At 36.5% G+C, this 20,801-nt stretch overlaps 1 long non-coding RNA gene across 1 annotated transcript; it reads left to right on the top strand.

The window, feature by feature from the left end:
* Positions 1-4,232: 4,232 nt before the first annotated feature.
* LOC306652801 lies at positions 4,233-16,647 on the top strand. Its single transcript, XR_013761539.1, has 3 exons — positions 4,233-4,257; positions 14,301-14,607; positions 16,243-16,647. It is a non-coding gene; the product is annotated as an uncharacterized lncRNA (long non-coding RNA).
* The last annotated feature ends 4,154 nt before the right edge of the window (positions 16,648-20,801 follow it).

Raw genomic sequence — 20,801 nt, 5'->3', positions numbered from 1 at the left:
AGAAATAAAGCTTGATCCTTTGTGTTTAGAAAAATATGTTTTAGAAAAATAAACATACTTAAGTTTCTTTTCAGTTGATTATAACCTTCCAGTCTTGCATATTTTCAATTGTTTCATTTTTTAATTAACAAGAAATTTATTTACTTTTAATTCATTTATTTGATTGCAGTATTTAAAATAAGTGTTTTCTGAGCATGAACAAATACCCTAAGATTGTACATATTTTTAACAGCATTCAACATTGAGAAGACTAGGTGAAGACATATTTAAAGGAGTGGTAATTAAAGTAATTCAGGATAATTCTTCAGAACATTCTGTGGAAAATAAACCAAAGACAGCTGCTTTCTTCAAGAACTCCAATTTGCCATTGAGATTTTTGTCAACCTTAATTGTTCTCAAAACAGTCACTCAAGGTAAGCTTTCAAGCATACTTACAGAATAATTTTTAGTAACTAGGAGAGATAACCATATAATAAAGCAATTATTTTATAATAAAATATGTTTTAAATTTTTAGCATGAGATTTTGGCTTATTTCAGAATGGTGGCACATTATTTAAAATCAACTTTTGTTTGCTGAATTTGAGAGAATGAAGTCTTATGTATTGTTGCTTCTTCCCAGAAGCCTGTGTTGATTCTCTTAGATAATTTTCTAATAGCACACTTCCCTTACAGTTGTTGGCTTATTTGTCACATAAATTGGAATTGTTAGTTAGTTTTTATTTTCTGCTAGACAACCAAGTTTGCAAACTATAGCTTATAGAACATATCGGGTCCACCATCTCTTTTGTTAATAAAATTTTCTCACACAGCCATGCTTGCTTGTTTTGTCTTAGCTATGACTCTTTTAGCTTTTGAATAGCAGAGCTGAGTAGTTGGCAACAGAGACTGTGTAGCCTCTAAAATTTATAAAATTATTACCTGGTCCTATACCAATAAAGCTTATCAATTCTACACTAATTAGCTTACTGAGAACAAAAACTTATTTTGTTTATCCATCCATACCTAGCATGGTGCTTGGTATATAAGAGTAAATTTACTGCTATATAAAGAAATAAATCAATTAAAAATAATGCTACATGCATAAGACCTGGACTCAATCCCCAGCATTGCAAAGGAAAGAAGAAATGAAGGGAGGGAGGAGGCAAAAGAGTGAGAAAGAAGGAAATGCTTCAACCAAAGATGACCACAATTTTTTTCCTCCAGTACTAGGGATTGAACCCAGGTGTGTTCTACCCCAAACCTTTTTATTTTTTATTTCAAGACAGTGTCTCATTAAGTTGTCAGCTTGACCTCAAATTTGTGATCCTCCTGTCTCAGCTTCCTCAATTGCTAGGATTTATAGGTGTGCAGCTTAATTTTATGTAATGTCAACTTAATTGATATTCTTTAAATTATTACCTTTAACCAGTTGTCATTCTGAATCATTAAATATGAGAATTTTTGTTAAAGTGAGTCATGCCAGTGTAGTCAAGGAATAAATTTTTATATCTACTGTGTTTCTAAATTATATGACTCAGAATGGTGGTTTCTTTAAGTGGGCAATGTCAATAATTTAACTTGGCTACTTTATCTGAAATATGTTCTGTGTCGTTACTCCAAGTAGTACATGAACTAATGGAAAAACAAGAAGTTATAATTCTGCCTTCTTAGTTATTTTTGCTTGACTTTGGTTCTAAAAATTATAATAGACTGGTAACTGTTTGAAAGATCATTTATGAGCCAGGCATGGTGGCTCATGCCTATAATCCCAGCAACTCAGGAGACTGAGGCAAGAGGATCACAAATTAGAGGCAGCCTCAGAAGCTTAACAAGACCCTCAGTAACTTAGCAAAACCCTGTCTCAAAATTAAAAAGACATGGGTATACTCAGTAGTAAAGTGTCCTGAGTTCAATCCCCAGTGTCAAAAATGAAAAAGAAAAGAAAGACACAATTATCCCAAAGTAGAGTTTACTTCAGACCTATTTCAAAAACTTATGTGTTTACATGCACACATAGATGAATAAAGTTTTATCAGAACATAGCCACACATTTAAAAATGTACATATTCATCAGAGATCCAATAAGATTGATATCAGAAATTTAGTGCCACATTAGTACAAGAAAAAAATTTAACCATTAATAATTTAATTAAGAAAAATTCAAGATCATATATCAATGTATAGCATAGTTTGATAAACTATCATGTTCATTCTTAATAACTCTGTAAAAAGGCAAAAATAGAGCAAGGAATATTTATTTAAAATGGGGAAATAACAGAAGGGAATTATGTGCTCCTTGTCACCATTTTTGTTCAGTACATTATTGGACATTCTGATCATCTTTAAAGAGATGTCATACCATGAGGTTTGACAATTGGAAAAGAGTAGAGAAAACTATGAATTCAAGAATTCTCATGTTTAAAGCCTAAAACAACCAATAAAAGATCCAGTGAGGGGCTGGGGTTGTGGCTCAGTGGTAGAGCACTTGCCTAGTACATGTTAGGCACTGCATTTGATTCTCAGTACCACATATAAATAAATGAATAAAATAAAGGTCCATAATATCTTAAAAAATATATTTTTAACAAAAGCCAATTAAAGGAAAAAGGTATAGCTAAAATGCCATAAAAGAAGATAATAAACACCTTAATTAAAACACTAATAAGGGGGCTGGGAAGATAGCTCAGCTCAGCTAGTAAAGTGCTTCCTTGCAAGCACAAGGCTCTAAGTTTGATCAACAGTTCCGCAAAAAAAAAAGAAAAAAGAAAAGAAAAGAAAATAAAAGACTAATAAGTTTGTCTGTTTGGATGACCAAGTAACTTTCAGAGTGAAGACTGTTATTGGAGATGTCATCTCATAGTGATTAAGTGGTCTTATCAAGAAAACACAATAATCCTTTATGTACCAAAAACATGAAGCAAAAACTGATAGAACTTAAAGAACAGATTTTTTTTTTTAAATTTTGAGACAAGGTTTATTAAGTTTCCCAGACTGATTTTGAATTTACAATCCTCCTAATAGTAGCTATCTATTATCAATATCAACAGACTTCATTATTTTTTATATTATTTATCTTTTAAGAGTTGAATTAAGGTATATTAGATCACATTAGCTGCCTATGGCTATATAAACAACCAAGCACTTATGGGACTCACAAAAACCTTTTATTTACTAGTTCACAGTTTTTTGCATTGGTGATTTGGGATGGACTCAACTCACAGGTTTTCCTGGGCTGGGCTCCCTGATCTTGGTTGGCCTTTCTCCCATGTGACCTATTCACATGTGGCAGAAAAGTTGGTGATGCAAGAGTTTTTGAGTCTAGGATCCTGAGCACACAGCATCATTTCTTCTGCACCTTGTTACAAGCATGGAATTAGCCTAGTTTCAGAGCTGGGCAGTGGAGCTCATCTGTAGATGGCAATGTGGCAGAGTTTCTAATTGCTTTTTAAAGCTACAATATAGACTAAATAAAGGAAAACCTTATCTTACACTGATTAAGATCAACAAATTAACTTTTGGCAAAGAATATAAATGAAGAAGATCCAAGATGGCAGAGTAAAGGGAGGCTGCTTTCTTTGTCGCTCTGTAATGCCGGTTTGAAGCAGAGGATATCTGTTTATCAGTGAGGCAGTTTTTGATGATTATCAATCCCCTGGTGTTTACCCATTTGTCTGCTGTGATGACCTGCAGTCTGCCAGCATATAGATGCCTTTTTTGAGAACAGATTGCTCACTGTTAGGCATCTATCATCCACCATTTTCCTGCCTCTCTCTTGTCCATCGCCGGCCTTACTCCTATCCATCACCCAACGCTCAAGGTTCACCTACCCAACAATCCAACAACAGTCAGCAAATGGTGGGGGCATCCGGAATTCCATCCAGTGCTTGACAAAGATCCTCTGGAGGATGTTTGCAAAGGCTCACCCAAAAAGGAATTGCCAGATGTTTTGCTCCAGAGCATGGTGTTTTTTTTTTTTTTTTTGGTTTTTTTTTTTTTTTGCTGTGTTTTTCTGATGATATATTACTCATTTCAGTCTGAATGGATTGTTTAAGGGGACTAGAAAAATACAACAAAAATTCCAGAAAATATTCCCTACAATCTGAAAAACAATGGGTCTTTACCACTAACAAAGTCAAAAATAATTTTGCAACCATTCAATGAGTCCCTGAAAGCTTCTGGAGAAAATAGTTATAGATCTGCCTTTGTCTCCAACAGGCTGGTTAAATTCTAACGATGGTTCTGTTCATGTGTGGTGGTGCCCAACATGGGGCACTCTGGTAAACCCCACATTTATTAATATTAATTTTTTTTCCTTTTTGAGACAGCTAGGATCCTGCCTGGGATGCCTCAGACCCCTCAGTAGAGAAGACTGAGAAAGGAGAGGCAGGGATAGACAGAAGAGCTACCATGGGATGTAGTGAAAGCAAAAAAGAGCATTATTTATTGATATTGTTAAGCACTTATTAACTAAAAGAGGAACACATGTAGGAACAGCTCAATTAACAAAGATTTTTTCATTTTGTGCAAGAATGTGCCCCTTGGTTTCCTGAACAGGGTACTTTAGATGTTAAAATCTGGAAAAAGGTAGGCGATACTATGTATGTGCATCATAGATTATATGGCAATGAAAGAATCCCCGCCTATGCTTTTGCATTGTGGAATCTTTTTAGGGTCTGTTTAGACTCTAGACATGAAAGTGAGAAGTTAAGTAAAAGGGGAAGATCACCAGATGAAATGTCAGAAAAGGAGCCTTTGCTGACAGCCTAGGTTAAAAAATATACAGAGAAAACTCAGAGTGAAAGTGAAAGTGAATCAGATGATAATGAAAACAGGAAAAAGGAGAAAGGTCTGCCTAATCAGCCCTCCCCATCTGATGAGGAGGACTTGGAAGAAGTTGCTTTCAGATATCATAATGAGGATCCACCTTTGGTGGCTCCTGTTGTGCCATCCCTTCCTAAAACCCCAGATAAAATAAAAAGGAAAGTCTAAAATATAGGATTTCTAGGTGCTGTTAGTGTGCACAAAAACAGGGAGATGTTAGTATTTGTTGCCCTATAGTATGGACTATAGATGAGGGAGGAGAGCCTCATTGGGAGCCTCTCTCTCTTTTAAAATGTTAAAAGAACTAAAAGCAGCTGTAAAAGGTTTAGGACCTACTTCCCCTTATACTCTGCAGCTAGTGGAGAATGTCCTTCTCCTGTGGCTGTCCCTAAAGGCTATCATATTATAGTCATTGATTTACAAGATTGCTTCTTTTTTTTTTCTTTTTTTTTATTGTAAACAAATGGGATACATGTTGTTTCTCTGTTTGTACATGGCGTAAAGGCATACCATTTGTGTAATCATAAATTTACATAGAGCAATGTTGTTTGATTCATTCTGTTATTTTTCCCTTCCCCCCACCCCTCCCACCCCTCTTTACCCTCTATACAGTCGTTCCTTCCTCCATACTTGCCCCCCTCCCTAACCCTAACTCTAACCCTTCCCTCCCCCCCATTATGTGTCATCCTCCACTTATTAGCGATATCATTCGTCCTTTGTCTTTTTGAGATTGGCTTATCTCACTTAGCATGATATTCTCCAATTTCATCCATTTGCCTGCAAATGTCATAATTTTATCATTCTTTATGGCTGAGTAATATTCCATAGTATATATATACCACAGTTTCTTTATCCACTCATCAATTGAAGGGCATCTAGGTTGGTTCCACAGTCTGGCTATTGTGAATTGAGCAGCTATGAATATTGATGTGGCTGTATTTCTGTAGTATGCAGATTTAAAGTCCTTTCGGTATAGGCCAAGGAGTTGGATAGCTGGATCAAATGGTGGTTCCATTCCTGGTTTTCTAAGGAATCTCCACACTGCTTTCCAGAGTGGCTGCACTAATTTGCAGCCCCACCAGCAGTGTATGAGTGTACCTTTCTCCCCACATCCTCGCCAACACCTGTTGTTGCTCGTATTCTTGATAATCACCATTCTAATTGGGGTGAGATGGAATCTTAGGGTGGTTTTGATTTGCATTTCTCTTATTACTAGAGATGTTGAACATTTTTCCATATGTTTGTTGATTGCTTGTAGATCTTCTTCTGTGAAGTGTCTATTCATTTCCTTAGCCCATTTGTTGACTGGACTATTTGAATTCTTGGAGTAGAGTTTTTTGAGTTCTTTATAGATTCTGGAGATTAGTGCTCTATCTGAAGTATGATTGGCAAAGATATTCTCCCACTCTGTAGGCTCTTTCTTCGCATTGCTGATAGTTTCCTTTGCTGAGAGAAAGCTTTATAGTTTGAATCTATCCCAGTGGTTGATTCTAGCTTTTATTTCTTGTGCTATGGGAGTCCTGTTAAGGAAGTCTGGTCCTAGACCAACAAGGTGAAGATTTGGACCTACTTTTTCTTCTATAATCTGCAGGGTCTCTGGTCTGATTCCGAGGTCCTTAATCCATTTTGAGTTTAGTTTCGTGCATGGTGAGAGATATGGGTTTAGTTTCATTCTGTTGCATATGGATTTCCAATTCTCCCAGCACCATTTGTTGAAGAGGCTATCTTTTCTCCATTGCATATTTTTGGCCCCTTTGTCTAGTATGAGAAAATTGTATTTATTTGGGTTTGTGTCCGTATCCTCTATTCTGTGCCATTGATCTATCTTTCTATTTTGGTACCAATACCATGCCGTTTTTGTTACTATTGCTTTGTAGTAGAGTTGAAGATCTGGTATTGCAATACCCCCTGTTTCACTCTTCCTGCTAAGGATTGCTTTAGCTATTCTGGGTTTCTTATTCTTCCAGATGAATTTCATAATTGCTTGCTCTATTTCTGTAAGGTACACAATTGGGATTTTAATTGGAATTGCATTGAATTTGTATAGCACTTTAGGTAGTATGGCCATTTTGACAATATTAATTCTTCCTATCCAAGAACATGGAAGATCTTTCCATCTTCTAAGGTGTTCTTTAATTTCTTTCTTTAGTGTTGTATAGTTCTCTTTGTAGAGGTCTTTCACCTCTTTTGTGAGATTGATTCCCAAGTATTTTATTTTTTTCGAGGCTATTGTGAATGGGGTAGTTTTCCTAATTTCTCTTTCTGAAGACTCATCACTTATGTATAAAAATGCGTTGGATTTATGGGCATTGATCTTGTAACCTGCTACTTTACTGAATTCACTTATGAGTTCTAAGAGTTTTCTGCTGGAATTTCCAGGTTCCTCTAAATATATAATCATGTCATCAGCGAACAGGGATAGTTTGAGTTCTTCTTTTCCAATTCGTATCCCTTTAATTTCTTTGGTTTGTCTAAATGCTCTGGCCAGAGTCTCAAGAACGATGTTGAATAGAAGTGGTGAAAGAGGGCATCCCTGCCTTGTTCCAGTTTTTAGGGGGAATGCTTTCAGTTTTTCACCATTTAGAATGATATTAGCCATGGGCTTAGCATAAATGGCCTTTACAATGTTAAGGAATGTTCCCACTATCCCTATTTTTTCTAGTGTTTTGAGCATGAAGGGGTGCTGTATTTTATCAAATGCTTTTTCTGCATCTATGAAATAATCATGTGATTCTTGACTTTAAGTCTATTAATATGGTGAATTACGTTTATTGATTTCCTGATGTTGAACCAACCTTGCATCCCTGGGATGAAGCCCACTTGATCATGGTGCACTATCTTTTTAATATGTTTTTGTATGCGATTTGCTAAAATTTTGTTGAGAATTTTTGCGTCGATGTTCATTAAGGATATTGGTCTGAAATTTTCTTTCCTTGATGAGTCTCTGTCTGGTTTAGGTATCAGTGTGATATTGGCTTCATAGAATGAGTTTGGGAGGGTTCCCTCCTCTTCTATTTTATGGAATACTTTGAGAAGTATTGGAATGAGCTCTTCCTTAAAGGTTTTGTAGAACTCGGCTGAGAACCCATCTGGTCCCGGACTTTTCTTTGTTGGTAGGCTTTTGATGACTTCTTCTATTTCAGTACTTGAAATTGGTCTATTTAAATTGTTTATGTCCTCCTCATTCAGTTTAGGCAATTCATATGTCTCTAGAAACCTGTTGATGTCTTCGAAATTTTCTATTTTGTTGGAGTATAGATTTTCAAAATAGCTTCTAATTATGTTTTGTATTTCCATCCTGTCTGTTGTGATATTTCCTTGTTCATTCCGAATTTTAGTGATTTGGGTTTTCTCTCGTCTTCTCTTTGTTAGTGTGGCTAAAGGTTTATCAATTTTGTTTATTTTTTCGAAGAACCAACTATTTATTTTGTCAATTTTTTGTATTGTTTCTTTTGTTTCAATTTCATTGATTTCAGCTCTGAGTTTAACTATTTCCTGTCTTCTACTACTTTTGGTGCTGTTCTGTTCTTCTTTTTCTAAGGCTTTGAGCTGTAGTGTTAGGTTGTTTATTTGTTGAGTTTTACTTCTTTTATTAAATGCGCTCCATGAAATAAATTTCCCTCTAAGTACTGCTTTCATAGTGTCCCAGAGATTTTGATATGATGTTTCTTTGTTCTCATTTACCTCTAAGAATTTTTTAATTTCCTTCCTAATATCTTCTGTTATCCATTCATCATATAATAGCATATTGTTTAATCTCCAGATGTTGGAATAGTTTCTGTGTTTTACTCTTTCATTTATTTCTAACTTCAATCCATTATGATCTGATAGAATACATGCTAGTGTCTCTATCTTCTTGTATTTGCTAACATTAGCTTTGTGGCATAATATATGGTCTATTTTAGAGAAGGATCCATGTGCTGCTGAGAAGAAAGTGTATTCACTCTTGGTTGGATGGAATATTCTATAAATGTCCGTTAAGTCTAAATTATTGATTGTGTTGTTGAGATCTATGGTTTCTTTGTTCAATTTTTGTCTGGAAGATCTGTCCAGTGGTGAGAGCGGCGTGTTAAAATCACCTAGTATTATTGTGTTGTGGTCTATTTGGTTTCTGAAATTGAGAAGGATTTGTTTGACATACATAGATGAGCCACTGTTTGGGGCATAGATGTTTATGATTGTTATATCTTGCTGATTCATGCTTCCCTTAAGCAGTATGAAATGACCTTCTTTATCCCTTCTGACTAACTTTGGCTTGAAGTCCACATTATCGGAAATGAGGATGGATACTCCAGCTTTTTTGCTGAGTCCATGTGCATGGTATGTTTTTCCCCATCCTTTCACCTTTAATCTATGGGTATCTTTTTCTATGAGGTGAGTCTCTTGCAGGCAACATATTGTTGGATCTTTCTTTTTAATCCAGTCTGCCAGTCTATGTCTTTTGATTGATGAATTCAGGCCATTAACATTCAGGGTTATTATAGAGAAATGATTTGGTTTCCCGGTCATTTGGTTCATTTTTAAAATTTTGTTTATTTATTTGTTTGACACAACTTGTTTCCTCCTTTATTTGACAATTTCTTTAGGATAATTCCTCCCTTTGCTGATTTGCTTCTTTGTTTTTCATCTCTTCCTCATGGAATATTTTGCTGAGACTGTTCTGTAATGCTGGCTTTCTTTTTGTAAATTCTTTTAGCTTTTGTTTATCATGGAAGGATTTTATTTCATCGTCAAATTTGAAGGTAAGTTTTGCTGGGTATAAGATTCTTGGTTGGCATCCATTTTCTTTCAGGGCTTGAAAAATGTTGTTCCAGGACCTTCTAGCTTTTAGGGTCTGGATTGAAAAATCTGCTGATATGCGTATTGGTTTCCCCCTGAATGTAATTTGGTTCTTTTCTCTCACAGCCTTTAAAATTCTGTCTTTATTTTGTATGTTAGGTATTTTCATTATAATGTGCCTTGGTGTGGGTCTGTTGTAATTTTGTGTATTTGGAGTCCTGTAAGCCTCTTGAACTTGATTTTCCATTTCATTCTTCAGATTTGGGAAATTTTCTGATATTATTTCATTGAATAGGTTGTTCATTCCTTTGGCTTGTTTCTCTAGGCCTTCCTCAATCCCAATAATTCTTAAATTTGGCCTTTTCATAATATCCCATAGTTCTTGTAGATTCTGTTCATGATTTCTTACCATCTTCTCTGTTTGTTCAACTTTGTTTTCAAGGTTAAATATTTTGTCTTCAATGTCTGAGGTTCTGTCTTCCAGGTGTTCTATCCTATTGGATATGCTTTCTATGGAGTTCTTAATTTGGTTTATTGTTTCCTTCATGTCAAGGATTTCTGTTTGGTTTTTTTTCAATATCTCTAACTCTTTATTGAAATGATCTTTTGCTTCCTGTATTTGCTCTTTTAACTGTCGATTGGTGCGATCATTCAATGCTTGCATTTGCTCTTTCATCTCATCGTTTGCTTCTCTGATCATTTTAATTATGTACATTCTGAACTCCTTTTCTGTCATTTCTTCTGCCATGCTGTCATTGGGTTTTATTGATGTAACATCTAGATTTGTTTGCAGCATTTTCTTTCCTTGTTTTCTCATATTGTTCAGATATCAGTGGACCGCTGAGATATTGCAGATTTCCTCTGTTGATTTACAATGTCCCTGAAGATTTCTATATATATCCCCTCTTAGCCTTCAGTAGGCTGAAGTCTTGGAGGAAGTTGATAATGCGGTGCTCCACAAGGAAGCTGCCTCTCTAGGAGTGGTGGCCTTCAGGTGGGGTATGTTCCCTGCTAGTGGGCAGAGGTGCCTCCACTTGTTGACCAATGGTCATCCAAAGGGGACCTAGGCTGTGGGCTGAGGCAAGGCCTGTTTGGGCCTATGTCTCTGGTTTTACCGTCCTTGTGGGGAAACCTCACCAGGCAGGGAAGACTCACCCAGTGGGGAGGTCTCGCTGGTCAGTTTCCTCCTAGAGGTTCCCTTCAATTTACAGCTACTGCCTGGGCTGGGCTGCCTTCCTCTGCAAAGTTTCCAGGGGCCCGGGCCTACCTCCTGGGCCTGGGAGCCTCACCCTTCACAGATGAATCTCCTTAGGCTGCCCCTCCTCAGAGAATTTGCCCATAGGTCTGGAACCTTCGCTCCACCCTAAGCCTGTCTCTGTGCGGCTCTTCCACCCAGAAGCCTCCTAGATCCTGGGACCCTGTTCTGCACCTAATCGCCTGGCTGCGTGGCCCCTCCTCTGAGCAGCCACCTGTGGCCCCGAACAATCGCTCTGAGTCCCAGAGACCCGCCACAGGTCTCTTCCTCCAGACAGCCGCCCAGTATGCCAGTGCGGTCACTAGGAGTCCAAGAAACTCACTTCGTGCCTCCTCCTCCCACCAACCACCCGTAGCCCGGGGCAATCAATCACTCCGAGTCGAAGTGACCCTCCCCGTTCCTCCTCCTTCTCCAGATAACCCCCCGGGTGTTCAGGAGCAGTCCCTCTGAGTGGCTCTGAATCCACATGACCCGCTGCACGGGTCCTCTGGGCACCGCCCGGAGCTCTGGTGCGGCCACTCAAGACCAAGCGTCCCACCACGCTTCTCCTCCAGGCAGCCCCCCTGTGTTCAGGAGCTGTCACTTTAAGACCAAACAACTCACCACTCGCCTTCTCCTCTGAGCAGCCGCCTGGAGCGCTAATGCAGTCACTGCGAGTCCAAAGGACCCGCCGCGCTCCTTCTCCTCCTTCTCCTACTCCTCCGGGCAGGCCCCAGGGTTCAGAAGTGGTCAGAGTCCAAACAGCTCGCCATGCAGCCCCTTCTCTGGCAACCGCCTGTAGCTCCCATGTAGTCACCCGAATCCAAGCAGCCGCTCCTCTTCCTCCTCGTCCTCAGGGCAGGCCCCGGTGTTCAGAAGCGTCGTTCTGATTCCAAACAGCTCGCGGCGCAGCTTCTCCTCTGGCAACCACCTGCAGCTCTGGTGCAGTCTCTCCGAATCCAAGTGGCCACGCTCCTCTCCTCCTCCTCAGGGCAGGCCCCGGTGTCCTGAGTCCACACAGTTCTCCCCGCCACTCCTCCCCCGGGCAGCCGCCAGAGCCCCAGTGGCTGCTCCGAGTCCCAGCGCTGTGCCGAGTGGCCTCCTCTACGGCGCTCCCAGCTATCCGAGTTCACTGCTCCAGCGGGGGCAGGGACGTCTCGCCGGCAGTTCTACTTCACAAAGTTTCCTGCGTTCCGGGACTACCGTCCCATCCGGGATGCCTCCCCAGGGGGTGAGAGTTACCCGGCTGCTTTGAGTTGGTCCCAAGCGTCTCAATATCTCCTCTCTTGAATCCTGAGTCCTGGAGCAACACGAAATGCAGCCACCCTCTAGGCCGCCATCTTGAAAACCCAAGATTGCTTCTTTACTATTCCTTTAGCTAAACTAGATAGATGACATTTTTCTTTCTGTTTACCATTGCCTAACTTACAAAGCCCTTATCAAATATTTCAATGGAAAGTATTACCTCAAGGAATGTAAAATAGTCCTACATTATGTCAAAGGTTTGTAGATCAAGCCTTAATTAATTGTAGACAAAAGTATCCAGACTGCTATATGATTCATTATATGGATGATATATTGATTGCACATTCTCAAAGCCATTTGTTACAAATAATATTACAGGATTTAATTAAAGAGCTACAGAGTTGGGGTCTCATAGTGGCTCCTGAAAAAATTCAACAGGAACTTCCTTATAATTATCTAGGAAGAACTATAAAAACAGATTGTGTCAGCTCTCAAAAGTTACAAATTTGAAAACACAAACTATTAACATTAAAGGATGTTCAAAAATTATTGGGAGATATAAATTGGATTAGACTTTATTTAAAACCCTCAACTAATGATTTAAAACCTTTGTTTGAAATATGAAAGGGTGATTCAGATCCTAAATCAAGTAGAGTATTAACTAAAGAAGGAGAACAAGCCTTGCAACTTGTTGAAACTGCAATTCAAAAACGTTACTTGCAACAAGTTAATTATAACTTGCCTTGGGTTTTTATTGTGCTAAAAACAAAACATACTCCAACAGGTTGTTTATGGCAAAATGATCCACTTGAATGGATACACTTGCCAGTATCCCGAAAGAAAATATTAATGTCTTATCCTACTATGGTAACTTCTTTGGTATTAAAGGCCAGATTTAGAAATAAAGAATGGTTTGCTTGTGAAATGCATGAAATAATTATTTCTTACACAAGAGAACAATTTGACCAATTATTACAAATTGATAAACAATGAGCTATTGCATTTCTAAATTTTAGGAAAAATTTCTTTCCACTTGCCCAATAATCCTTTACTACATTTTTTACTTCAAACAAATAATATTTCCTAAATGGTGCTCCTCAACTCCAATTAACAATGATATGTCAATATTTACAGATGGGTCATCAAATGGAAAAGCAGTTACAATAATTAATTCTCAACCCACAGTTCAGTGGACACAAGAAACTTCTGCACAAGGAGCTGAATTAGAAGCAGTCATCTATGCTTTCAAGACTGTTGCTCAACCCTTTAAGTTGTACACAGACTCACTATACATTGTTAAACTGTTTCCAACCATAGGAACAGTAACTCTCCTTTTCATCTAAAATTATACATAGGCTACAACAACTTCAATATCTAATTCATAACAGAACTTCACATTTCTTTATAGGTCATATTCGGGGACATTCCAGATTACCTAGTCCCCTTGCTCAGGGGAATACACATGCTGATCACTTAACTAAAAATTTTAGTTTAACAGCTATAGAAGAAGCTATTATATCACACAAAAATCATCATCAAAAATCATCTGCCTTATAAAAACAATTTCATATTTCTAGAGAAGAAGCTAGAAGTATTGTTAAAATTTTTCATGTTTGTCCTAAATTTATTCCTTCTCCACAGATGGGAATTAATCCTTGAGCACTTTTACCCAATATCTTATGGAAAATGGATGTAACTCATGTATCAGAATTTGGAAAATTGTCTTATGTTCATGTTACAGTCGATACCTTTTCACATGTTATTGTGGCCTCAGCCAGAACTGGGGAAGCCTACAAGGATGTGATTCAACATTTATTCCTTTGTTTTTCTGCTTTAGGAATGCCTAAAAAAATTAAAAACTGATAATGCTCCTGCTTATACATCAAACCATTTAAAGATTTCTGTTCCAGTTTTAATATTTCTCATTCTACAGAAATTCCTTATAACCCACAAGGACAAGCAATAGTAGAAAAGCGCCATCAAAGTTTAAAAATACAAATAAATAAGCTAAAAGAGGGAGAGCTTAAACACTCTTCCACACATCATATTTTACAACATGCTTTATTTGTTTTAAATCATCTAAATACTGACAAGGAGGGAAATACTGCAATGATGAGACATTGGGAAAGTAATAGGTCAAAACAAAATTTAGTAAAATGGAAAGATTTATATTCTGGTAAATGGAGAGGACCTCATGTCTTGCTGACATCTGGACGAGGCTATGCTTGTGTATTTCCACAGGATGCTGAAACACCTTTATGGATTCCAGACAGATTGATACATCACTACAATGAGCCCTATTTGAAGGAGGAAGAACAAAGAGTATTAGATCCCTTACCAACCCAATCAGATGGATAAAAATTGGCTAGTACTTAAGATGAAAAGGTTGCATCTTGCACAATCATCCACAACTCGCAACTCAGACCTGCAGACTTGGGGACAAGTGAAACGCCTGACTGCCACTGCTGAACACATGGTGAATGGCTCCGGAAAATCTAGAATCCCAGAAGCTTTGTTTTTTGCATTGATTGCTCTCATTTTGACTCAGGTACTGCCTATCATGCTTATGATAATGAAGGGAAAGCTTACTGGACCTATTTTCCAAATCCTTCCTTACTGCATCCAAATACTTGGAGCAGATCTAATATTAAAGTATTTACTAATGAGCCTCAATTACTTGGAGAGATTTAGATTCTTTAATACCACATAAAATAGCATTTACAATTACATTTCATGGAATTACTGAACAGACACCAATGTGCTTTAGTACAGATAATCTACATGTGCCATTGGGATGTCTCCCTTTAAGTTATAGGACTTACATTACTGATTCTCCAGGAGAAGAAGACAACAAAAGAGATATATGGTCCCCAGAGATACTCTCACTTGGATATGCTAATTATAATGATACAAATATTTCAGTGGCTTTACAGCCTCCTTTTAAACTGTCTGACGACTTTAACCATCATAAAGACAGATCTTGGAATCTACTCGATTTAGAAACAGATTTCCCAAAATGGTTTAAATGTGGTTTTCATCATACTGCACTATAGTTTAAGCCACAAGGCTCTGCTACTACTATTACAAATTATTCTGTGTCTTTTCCTGATTTTGATTATAAACTTTGGTTAAAGACAATACAAAATAAAATGTTTAATTTTAACCCTTTTCTTATCAATGAGCCTATTCATAGATGGTTTACTCCCAGATAGGTAACACCCATCTATCCGTGTGTCCTTATAAATGGTAAATTCTCTTACTTTTCTGACTTGTACAAACTATTAGCAGCTACTAATATAGTATTATTACAAAGACCTAAGTTAAGTAAACCTAATGACTTTGCAGTACATGCTTGTATAAATGCTCCTCATGCTATTCTTATGTCTACCATAAATAATTTCAATAACACTAAAAATAAGGAAGCTTATAGCATTTATTGCCATGATTGTGTTCTTACTAATTGTATTAATTCAACCATGTCTAAAGATTTAAAGGTGTTTTTAATTGTACATCAGCCTAATTATGTTATATTGCCAGTTAATCTTACAGAATCTTGGGATGATGACCCAGGTGTTGAAATTGTAAAAACAGTTAATGAACTTTTAAGACCAAAAAGATTTGTTGCAACTTTGATCCTAGGAATAACAGCTTTAATCAGTATAATCACTTCTTGAGCTCTCTCGACCACAGCGCTTGTACAGGAAATTCATACTGCTTCACACATAAATGATTTATCTCATAATGTCTCTGTGGCTTTAGCGGCACAAGAACAAATTGATAAAAAATTAGAAACAAGAATTAATGCTCTTGAAGAAGCTATTCTCTTTATGGGAAATGAGATTCAAAACATTCAAACTAGAATGACCACTAGATGTCATGCTAATACAAATGGGATTTGTATTATTCCCTTAAAGGTAGATAGTAATACTAATTGGGAACAAGTTAAAACTCACCTTAAAGGAGTTTGGAATAATATTAATATAGCACCAGATATTAATGCTTTACAACTACAAACAAAAGTGTTAAGTCAGGCTCATCTCTCGGTTGTTCCAGCAGATAATTTGGCCTCCCAAATGTTTCATAACATAAAAAACAACTATATTTAACAGTACATTCCTAAATACAATATTACAATATGACTTGATTTGAGTATGTATTCTAATTTTAATTCTTTTTCTTCCAGTCGTCCTCCGAGTAATCCTCAGACTAGTCAAGAGAATAAAAATTCAAGAAGGCCTCTTCACTTTACAAAATACAAAATGGGAAGCTGTGGGGGCATCCGGAATTCCATCCAGTGCTTGACAAAGATCCTCTGGAGGATGATTGCAAAGGCTCATCCTAAAGGGAATTGCCAGGTGTTTTGCTCTGAAGCATGGTGTTTTTTCTGCTGTGTTTTTCTGATAATATATTACTCATTTCAGTCTGAACGGATTGCTTAAGGGGATGAGGGGAACACAACAAAAATTCCAGAAAATATTACCTATAATCTGAAAAACAATGGGTCTTTACCACTAACAAAGTCAAAAATAATTTTGCAACCATGCAATGAGTCCCTGAATGCCTCTGGAGAAAATAGTTATAGACCTGCTTCTGTCTCCAACAGGCTGATTAAATTCTAATGATGGTGGTAAGGTAAGAGAATAAGGTTTCACAACATTCCTTCCTTCCTACAAAGAATATGTCACCCCTATAATAAATGTTGGTACACAATAATCATTGGGACCGCTGCCCTCCTGTAGCCCTTAACTCAGCAATTTAGATATTAACCAGATGGACCTAATAGAGATGGTCACATGAGACTTCTTGTCTATCGCTTTAAGTGCAAGAATAATAAAGAATAGTCTTAGGTCACATAGAGTTTAGATATTAAGGAAATATATATTGTATTAGCTCATTGACGTAGTTAGTTAAAACAATTGTGATTAGGTAAGGATAATCTGTAAGGTTGCTGTTTTCTGCCTATGCTTTGGAAATTTCTTTAATATTAACCACAAGACTGCCATTATAGCCTGAAGAAAAATGTATATAAACCCAGTCTTCCCCAGAATAAAGTGGGAATGATTGCACCAGAGCTACAGTCTGTGTCTTTCATTCTCCATCCATCGTCAACGCTGTCTCCCCGTTCCCCGTTCCCTGACTGGAACCCATGGACTCCTGCTAGGGCTGGACCCTGGCAACCTAGTATGTGTTTTATGATCAAACATGCTATAGAATACAAAAGATATAATCCTTGCCTAAATGAACTTACATTCCTATTGAGAGACATCAAGCAAAGTGTGTCAATTAGTGAATTAAACAAAAGAACTTAAGTGTCATTTATACAGAGACTATAAAATTATTGTTACAAATTTTAGATTTTAATATAAAGAAACTTTAAACAATCACAGGTCTATTACCAAGCAGAAACATTCCTAAAATATAATGCTTTAAATTTATTTAGGCCAGATGCAGTGGTGCATTCCTATAATCCCACTGGTTCAAGAGACCGAGGCAGAAGAATTGCAATTCCAAAGCCAACTGCAGCAACCTAACCAAGCTCTAAGTAACTGAACAAAGTCCTCTCTTTAAATAAAATATAAAAAAGGCTAAGGATGTGGCAGAGTGTTTAAGTGCCCCTGGGTTCAACCCCTGGTACCAAAAATAAAAGTTATTTAGTTGTAAGTGGCAAATAATCTGAACAAGTCTTTGTAAACCTGTTTCAACTTTTTTTAGGATAACCCTAGGGAAAGAATTGCTGCTTCATATTATAATTTTATATTTACATTTTAGGGGAAATGGTATGAATTATTTTTTGAAAACTAAACAATTAAAAAATCTGATGAGCTCAGAATTCTCTATTCTGGCAAGTATTTTAGAAAAAAAATTCTACACCTCTCTTTATTGTAATATAATTTTTATTCTAATAATAACAAACCAAAACTCCATAAGGAAACAATGTGATGGAAGAAATTATGAGGCACTGACTGAAAAGATGCAGAATTTCTGTCAAAGCTATTAATAAAAGCAAGGGAATATGCATTATCACATTGTGGTAGTCCTTGCTACCTGCAATATCTTCAATATCTATTATGATACCCTCAAGTATTATATCAAGTAAGTCTGTTGAAGAAGAAATTCAACAGTTTCTATTTTTTCTTCTCTACTACCTGTCAAAGTTACTATTGTATAAGGGAATGTTATTAAAGAAAACAATATATACTACTTGAAAACAAAATGTTTAGATATCTTAAACATTTTACCAGGTTACAAAGTAAGCATGTTTTAATAAATAATATTAAAATATTTCAGAAAATATGCAATTAGTCTAAAATATTAACTAGTTCTCAAAAAAGTAGGTTCATTTTCTTTGATTCATAACTTTTTTAAAAAAGAGATATGTCTTGTAGTCAAATATTCATTAAGGATATGTTCTGGGGTTGAGGTTGTGCCTCAAAGATAGAGTACTTGCCTTGCATGTGTGAGGCACTGGATTCAATACTCAGAACCACATATAAATTAATGTATAAAATAAAGGTTGATCAATAACTAATTACTTTAAAAGAATATATCCTAACCAAATGTTGTGGTACATGCTTACAATCCCAGAGGTTTGGGAGGCTGTGGCAGAAGGATTGTGAATTCAAAGCCTGCCTCAGATACTTAGTGAGGCCCTGAGCAAATTAGCAAGACTCTTTCTCAAAATAAAAAGTAATGGGGATGTTTCTCAGTGATGTAGCACCCTTGGGTTCAATCGCTGGTAACTCCCCCCAGAAAAGGAAAAAGTGTCCAAAGTCAGGTAGAGTGCCCATTCTACCTGGGTATTTGAAGTTGGAGGATCACCAAAGCAAAAGCCAACAATTTACCAAGACTGTTTCAAAATGAAATCTAAAAAAAAGGAGGTATGCAGCTCAATGTTAGAGTAGTACTGGATTCAAATCCCAGTACCACTCCTCCCCTCTCAGAAAAATATGTCCCATGAACCACCCATGACGATGCATACTGTGCTTATTTTATTTCTGAGTATTACTGGCAAACATAATGGCAAGGCTCTATTACATTAAAAATGAACACACTGAGCTGGACCTGCTAACAAGGATCACAAGTTCAAAGGTAGCCTTAGCTATGTATCAAGGTCCTAAGCAGTTTAGCAAGACCCTAAACAAATTACCAAGACCCCATCTCAAAGTGTTAAATATGGCTAGAGATGTGACTCAGTGGTGAAACACTATTGGGATCAATCCCTGGTATCCAAAAACAAACAAAAAATGCCCCCAAACACATTGGATTTAAGTAATACCAAGAATTCAATGAGTTCTGAAGGAAAATTAGAATTTTGTTTCAGGTATCTAACAGATATCATCTTGTAAGATGAACAGAAAATTATAAGATAAATTTTGGGATTTGATACAATGGCAACATTTCCCCTCCTCCATGTACCTATATCCAAATTATTATTTTAAATTTCCTACTAGCCCACCTCTCCTGCACCACATTAAACACAAAAGAGCAGCTCTCAGTTGAAGTCTCAGCAAAAGCTAGGAGGTCTTGGACAATAGATACAATGCTGTAGATTTTAAAGCAAAGAAAATTACAGATAGAGTCTGTGACAAATATAAAAATTGAAAAAAAATAAAATTTATTCATGGTGAACCTTACAATATAGTAGATAGTCAATATGCATATAGCACATTGAAAAACTTTTCTGAGACCACAAACAAATTTCACAAATATTCTATGAATTTTAAACTGCATTATTTCAGGTTATAAGACAAGCACAAATATTTAAATGTCAATTAAAATGTCAAAATATTTTTTAACAATTGGGATAATATTATGCAAAATATCATTATTTATGAACTAGTGAAAAGCAGAAATGTGGGATGCAATAATTCATTATGACTTGAGAGAAGCATAGTAACAATGTTGCTTAATATTCAAGTAAGCAAGAGAAAGTTATACAAGGTTGTGTTTCCTAATACACTAGAGAATGAGAGAGAGAAATAAATGGTCATTATGACTTTATCTAGTCAGTAAAATCACATTGTTTATAAAGTAATTACACAGGGGAAGCATCTCTTCCATCCAAATATGTACTATTATCATTGCTGCTGTTTTCTTCAATAGTCATTTGTTCACCTAATTCAGATAATGATTCACCAATATTCTGGCATCCTTGAAGAGTGAGGGATAGCCTTGTCTTAAACTTTTTCATAGTATCAATTGAGTGTGGCTTGAAAATTTCTGAAAGAATAAACACAAAAGTGAAGTTATCAATATTATGCTGCTCATGAAAACAATGTCATTCTGCATTTCCTGGGAATTTTCAAAATAGGAATATGATGAATATAATCAGGAACTTTTTACTCTGCCAAACATCACAAAATTCAACATTTTCTTTAAAAAGATGCATTTGCTAATTAATGCTATATTTATTTGTCATTATTGAAATATAAATTTTCCATAATTTAGAATTCAATCATAATAATGAAATTTAGAAGGATTGAAATTTTTCTTAAAATGTACTTTCTAAAAGATTCTATTCCTTCAAATCACAATCACATAGGAATCAGTCAGTAGATATCTTCAGATATAAAAACCATCGGTTAAGAGAGGTAAAGAGGAAAGGATAAAGAATAATCTTTGACCTTTTACTATCCCATTTTCATGTATTAGAAATTTTTCTCAAAGAAATTCCCTGATCCAAGTCAGACAAATAACAAATAATTAGACTTAAAAATAGAATTGCCATTGACTTTATCCTCC

Source organism: Sciurus vulgaris (assembly GCF_902686455.1).
Source record: "Sciurus vulgaris genome assembly, contig: HiC_scaffold_604_arrow_ctg1, whole genome shotgun sequence".
Classification (NCBI taxonomy): domain Eukaryota; kingdom Metazoa; phylum Chordata; class Mammalia; order Rodentia; family Sciuridae; genus Sciurus; species Sciurus vulgaris.
This window is presented reverse-complemented; position numbering and strand designations above follow the sequence as displayed.